Source organism: Callospermophilus lateralis, chromosome 11 (genome assembly GCF_048772815.1).
Source record: "Callospermophilus lateralis isolate mCalLat2 chromosome 11, mCalLat2.hap1, whole genome shotgun sequence".
Taxonomy (NCBI): domain Eukaryota; kingdom Metazoa; phylum Chordata; class Mammalia; order Rodentia; family Sciuridae; genus Callospermophilus; species Callospermophilus lateralis.
This window is the reverse complement of record NC_135315.1, coordinates 89,155,873-89,162,760: the sequence shown is the minus strand read 5'-3', so window position 1 is coordinate 89,162,760 and position 6,888 is coordinate 89,155,873. Positions and strand designations below refer to the sequence as shown.

The following is a 6,888-nucleotide window of genomic DNA, read 5'->3' as shown; positions in this document are numbered from 1 at the left end:
TTATTCCATGTCTTCATCTTTAAAAGTCCATGTGTTCCATAAAACTAAAGCAGGTTTCTTGTAGACAGCATACTGTTGGATCATGTTTCCTTTGAATCCATTCAGTCACTCTGTCTTTTTATTGCACAATTTGTTAATTTCATTCAAAGAAATTACTGATAGGAAAGGATAACTTCCATTTTTTCATTGTTTTCTGGTTGTTTAATTCTTTCCTTTCTGGGATGCCAGGAGTCAAATCTAGCATCTTGCACATGCTAGACAAGTTTTCTAACACAGATCAACTCCCCGTTCTGTTTCTTCCTCTTTATCGTGTATCTGCTATTGTTTTTTGCTTTTGGTTCACCATGAGGTTTACATAAAATATCTTATAATAAACTATTATAAAAGATCTAAAAATTCTAGATTTTTATTTCTCTCAGTTATATTTTTTGATATTGTAATTTACACATTCTTATACTTTATATATATATTTTTAATATCTTCATTTTATATATTTAGCCACAACCCCAGCCCCTTATACTATATATTTAACAACATATTATAGTTATCGGTTTTTAACTGTTTTGAACTGTAGCATTCATACTAGAGATATGAATGGACTTACAGACTACAATTATAATGTTAGATTATTCTGAATTTGATTATATATTTACCTTACCAGTAAATTTTATACTTTCATATGCTTTTACATTATTAATTAGCTTTTCTTATTGAAGAACTCCTATAACCATTTCTTGTAAGGTAGATCTAACAGTAGACCCCACTCAGCTTTTGCATGTCTGAGAAGGTACTTCTTCATTTCTGAAGGTCAGTTTTGATGGGTATAATATTCTAGGCTGTCAGAATTTTTTTTTCAGCACTTTAAATAGGACCTTCACATTCTCTCCTATCCTGCAAGGTTTCTGCCAACAAATCCATTGAAAAACTATATCCACTAATATAAGAGATCCTTTATGTGTTACTTGTTCATTTTTGTACAAGTAAAATATAAAAAATTTTGATATTTTTGCTGCTTCTTATTCTCTCCTAGACTTTGCCTTTTGATGGCTTGAAAATAATGTGTCTTGCCGAGGACTTCTTTGGGTTGAATCTTTGAGCTAATGAATCTGAATATCCATTTTCTCTCCCAGGACTTAGGAATTTTTTCAGCAATTATTTTGTTAAATAAGTCATTTGTCCATTTCTCTACGTTCTTCTGAAATTCCTATAATGAGAATGTTTGTTCACTTAATGATATCCCATAAGTCTTGTAGCCTGTTTTTACTTTTTTTTCATCCTTTTTTACCCTAAGTAATTTCAAAAGACCTGTCTTCAAGTTCGTCAATTGATCTTTTGCTTCATCTAGTCTGTTGTAGGTGTTGGCACCAAGATTCCTGATAGGTTCTTTTAATGGTATCTCTTTGCTAAATTTTTTATTCAAATTGTGAATCATTTTCCTGTTTTCACTAAGTTGTCTCTCTGTACTCATATCTTATATCTTGCAAAGTTTCCTTAAAGTCATTATCTTGAGTTCCTTTTAAAGCAATTCATATATTTCCTTTTCTTTAGGGTCAGTTAGTGGAGAAACATTGGGTTCCTTTGATAGTATCATGTTTTCTTGATTTTTCATGTTTCTTGTGTCCCTGTTCTGATGTCTGTACATGTAATAGAATGGTCATCTCTTTTAAACTTTACAGAGTGACTTATGTAGGGAAAGACTTTCACCTGCGGATAGGTCTTAGGGTGGTGGCTGGGAAAGGTACATGACTATGGTTCTGAGTAGACATAGTGGTATAGCTTCCATGTAGGTTCTTAGCTGTGGTCAATGTCAGTGATGTCTGCTGATGTTTCAATGGCATAGGCTGTAGGAGATTGTGTCAGTGAATGTTTTTAAAAGAATGCTGAGTAACAAAAGTTTGGGGGCGTCTTCTTGTTCTCACTTTCCCTACAATGATGAGTTTTGGCATTGAGTCTGACATGGCCCACAAGAAGTTGCAGTGGCATTGGGCCCCAGGGTACAGGTTCTTAGAGCAGTTATAGACCCATGGTTCTGGGATCAGGGTCTCTCAAACCTACAAGGACACCTGGGACTTGGATCCTAGGTTCATTTTTCAAGACACTTTGGGAAGCAGATTGCCTGCATAGCTGATTCTGAAGCACACTACAGCAACTTGGATCAAGGGAACTGGGTTTTACTTATGATTCTGATCTTGGCGTCAGGGTCCAACACTGGCCTGCCTTCAGGAAAGATGGGGTGCTCTGGGGGTTTAGTCCCTAGAAAACAAGGCTCAGCTATGATTTGGGAACCAGAGCCAATAGGGACATTAGCAACTCTGATCTAGGAGATAAGGTCCCCAGTAAGATGACACTGGACCCTTGGAATTGTGGGACATGGCAGATTTCCAGTGACAGAAAGATCCAGAAATAGTAAAGCGTAGCTGTGGCTTGGACTCTAGGGGACAAGGATTAATGTAGTGAAGACTACTCCCCAGTAAGTGAAGACTACTCCCCAGCAAGGTTCCACAGTTCAGACTTCAGGGTTCTAGACCAGTTCCAGGGAAGAAGAGTGCTAGAGCTATTTGGCCTGCATACAGCTCTCTGTCCTGGAGGACAGATCGCACAGCTCACCCAATACTCTGCTTCAAGGGGGAATGGGATCCCATGCCAGCAGCTTGGCTCAGCCACTGCACTTTGTTCCCTAGGGGCAGGGAGTGCCATACCATTTCAGCTCAGGTTTCAGGCAGAGCATTACTTCCCTGGAAGGTCAAAGCAGGGATTCCCTGAGGGGCAGGGCAGTGCTTCACCTTTGGTTCTGTGGGCCATTACTGTTGTGGGTAGTCAGTGTATCATTCCCCTGAGAGGCAGGGCTCCAAGTAGGCTCAGATCCTGAGCAGCAGGGCACAACATTGACTAGGCAGCATGGGTAGAGTGGATCCATGCTGTTGGTCCCCCAAGATAGACTGTAACAGCATTTGGGCTCCAAGATGGTAAGTTATCAGATGGGGTGGTATATGAGTACTCTCAGGGGATAGAGAAGTTCAGTGGGTACTCGCCCCCAGACCAGCACAATGTTCTCATTCCACAGTGGTGCAGTTCATTAGCTGCACTGGTCACAGGGGATGGGGAGCAGTGTTGGCTTCTTCATCTGGGGATAATGCAGCTGTGTGGATTCCAGGTAGCTCCCTGAGTAAGGCTTAGTGCCTGTGAAGACTGCAGGATTCCCCAGTGGCAGGGACTTAGGTGGTCATGGTGGTAAGGTGGGCAGTTCCTCTTGCCTACCTTTTCCCTGCAAGGAGAAGTCCTTCCTGATTCCAGATTGATCCTGACTGAGGGTAAGGTGCCAGAGGTGAGGTATTTCCTTCCTCTAAGAGGCCATCCTGGTTTTCTGCTCTCTACAGGGTTTCTTCTACTCATTTGATATATTTCAGCATTCTTCAGTTATTTCCATCAAAATGTAGTTCTTCGTTTGTGGATTTGGCTGTCCTTTGGGGGGGGGGCACAAGCAGAAGGAGCTTCTAGTCACTCATCTTGCTGATGCCATTTAACTTTAGCTTTTATCAGAGAATATCATGATGAGATTTCACACAACCATTTCTCTCCCTATACTCCTTAGTACAGTACAGTCTCTCTTACCTGAGTTGGTACTTAACAATTGCTTCTAGAAGGAGGAGTTGCGTACAGTAATGAGCTAATTAGTTGAGTGAACATTAGCGCGCTGACATCCCCTTTGGAAGGACAGACTGCTTCTGCAGGCAGTAGTAAGTGATTTGAGCCACCATCAATGACTGCGACCTGGTGCTCCAGTGATTTCAAAAGCCAAGCATTTGTTTCTCTTTGCCTGTTTCCATGGAATTGACTTTTGCTCTTGCTTCATGAAACATCTGAACTAAAAAAGGGACAGCACAACTATTGAATATATTATTGAGTACTAAAGAAAGTAAGACACACCTTCATTCTCTGGGTGATTCTGTATCTGGAATGACATCACAGTTGCCATTACTCTAGAGCAGGGGTCAACAAACCTCTTCTATAAAGAACAAGATAGTAAAGATCTTTTACTTTGTAGGCTCTGTTACAACTAATTTACTCTTGTAATACCAAAGCAGCCTCAGACAATATATAAACAACCAGGTTCATTGTGTTCCAATAAAACTTAATTTATAAAAATAAGCAGTGGTCAGTTTGGCTCCTGTGGCCCTAGTTTGTTGGCCCCTGTTATAGATTGCTTCATGATCTCTCATGTTCTTTTAAAATTATTATTAATTAAAATATGCTTCTTTTGTGGAGATATGTCAGAGGGAGGGAACATGCCTAGCAAGTGTGAGGCCCTAGGTTTGATCCCCAGCACACAAAAACAAAATAAAACAAAATGTGTTCATTATCCTGTTCTTTTTCATTGCTTTTATGGTAGCCAATGAAAGGGTTGACTTATTTTGAATAGCAAGTTTTTTAAAAATTACTTTTAAAGGCATATGTGGTCAGGTTGGGCAGGAGGTGAAATGTATGTCCATAAAACATGGCTACTTAACAGAATGCCATGTTCTTCCCAAACCCCAGTCAGCTCAGCTTCATAACCAGTCCCTTTACGCTCTTATCCTCCATAGCGAGGGCCCCTCTCATATGGCCCCAAGACTCTGCCTCCCTGTAGCCAGCATGACACTCAGGCAAGACTAGTCAGCAGCTCACCCCTTCTCTTCTGTCACTTCAGCCTTGATACAAAGCTGTGAACTGAGTTTGTGCTGACCATACAAACTCTCTGGAACCTCTTTAGTTCCCTTCCCACAATACTGAGTTCAGCTTATGGTTGGCAGCCTTTGGTACCCTGCCCCTTTCTTCACCTGCCCTTCTCACTCACTTGCTAATCTTCCTTCCAAGTTAAAGGGTTATCATGAGGTTGAAAAAGCCAAGGTTTTCTCTCCACCATATTTTACTCCCCTAAGGACATGTCTTTGAGTCTAGATTGGCCCAATCAAAAAAGTCTGGTTGGCAGTTTTACTGGCTTTCTTTCAACAAGGAGAGTGAAATTGCTGGTTTCCAAGCAACATATATGCCATGACTTCTTCTAACAATGTGAGGTTCAAAAAAATAACAAGAAACATTTGTCTATATCATCATATCATGAGTGGGGATCCTGTGGGACAGTCAGGGCAAGCAAGTTGATACAACAACATACTATCTTTTCATTCCAACTTTGATGTCTTTCCCTGGAGACTCACCTGGAGACACAGAGGAGCAGGCCTTCAGCTTGGTGCAATTGATGGACAAACTTATCATGAAGAATGCCGTAGTATAGTCTGTCACCACCATTTGTAGATTCCGTAGTTGCAAATTTTCCTACTTGATAAAATTTTTTTCTAATTTTTTAGTTAGCTTTTTCACTGCTGTGACTAAAAGGGCCAACCAGAACAATTGTAGAGGAAAGATTTATTTGAGGGCTCACAGTTTCAGAGGTCTCAGTCCATAGAAGCCCAGCACCATTCCTCAGAGCTCCAGGTGAGGCTAAACATCACAGCAGAAAAGCGTGGCAGAGGAAAGCAGCTCACATGATGATCAGAAACAGGGAGAGTGGTCTCTACTTACCAGATACAAATATATTCCCCAAAGCTACATCCCCAATTCCCACCTCCTCCAGCCACACCCTACCACTTCAGTTACCACTCAGTTAATCCCTATCAGGGGATTAATTCACTTATTTGGTTAAGATCCTTATAAAGCAATCATTTATCCTCTGAACCTTCTTACATTGTCTCACACATGAGCTTTTGGGGGACACCTCATATCCAAACCATAACAGTAATCCCTGAATAATACTCAACGCACTTCAGAATCATTTCAGGACTTGCAGAGTAGTAGAAACTTTGAGTTTCCAACCCATATATTCCCCATTGAAATGGCACAGGGTGCTACTCTGCCTTCTTATGTCAGCTCTTCTATTTATAAATAAGTGTGCTTTCAAGTTGATGTACTGCTACATGGTTTTTTTTTTGTTTTGCATTTTTGTGTTTTTGTTGGTGATTTCACTGTTTTAAATGATCCTGTGCATGGTGCTAACGTGTTGTCTAATGTAACAAAGGACACGAAGGCTGTGATGTGCCTTGTGGAGGAAACACACATGTTAAATAAGCTTCACTCAGGCCCGAGTTACAGTGCTGTCAACTGCAAGTTTAATATTAATGAATCAATACAACAGTACATTCAGAAAAAGGAAGAGGAAATTCCCTGATCTATATGTAAGAGCACTCCAGAAAATACTAAGCTAATATCTGTAGTACATAATGAAGCTATCAAAATGATTTTATTTTTATTTTATTTTATTTTTTGAGAGAGAGCGAGAGAGAGAAAGAGAGAGAGAATTTGTAAATATTTATATTTTTTAGTTTTTGGTGGACACAACATCTTTTTTTATGTGGTGCTGAGGATCGAACCCAGGCTGCACACATGCCAGGTGAGCGCACTACCACTTGAGCCACATCCCCAGCCCCCAAAATGATTTTAAAAAGTAACTGAATTTGTAGATTCATGAGATGATGAACAGTTAAAGAAAAAAAAATCTGTAGCCCAATGTATTGTTGTGAGGCCAAAAGCCAAAGAAATTTATGGTCATATTACTCTGGTTCAGGAAATTATTGAACCCTTCTTGGTTAGTGTTTATTATAAAGCAATACTGCATATGTTTTAGTACTTATTAGGAATAGGTATTAAATAAGTTATCTTTCAACAGAAATACAAATAAAACAAGATTATGTAATGACCAGTTGATGAAACTTTTGTGACAGGATCCTCACCAGAGGCTCACTAAACCATGCATTTCCCCCAAAAGTCATGGACCATTATTCACTAATTCAGGACTCACAGGTATTTTATAGAATCTATATGATCATAACTATCCCAAATGGAACCCATCTTCTG

At 39.9% G+C, this 6,888-nt stretch overlaps 1 pseudogene; it reads left to right on the top strand.

Moving 5' to 3' along the window:
• Window positions 1–1,932: 1,932 nt before the first annotated feature.
• LOC143410662 (kinesin-like protein KIF26B) overlaps window positions 1,933–6,888 on the top strand; it is a 30,231-nt pseudogene continuing 25,275 nt past the window's right edge.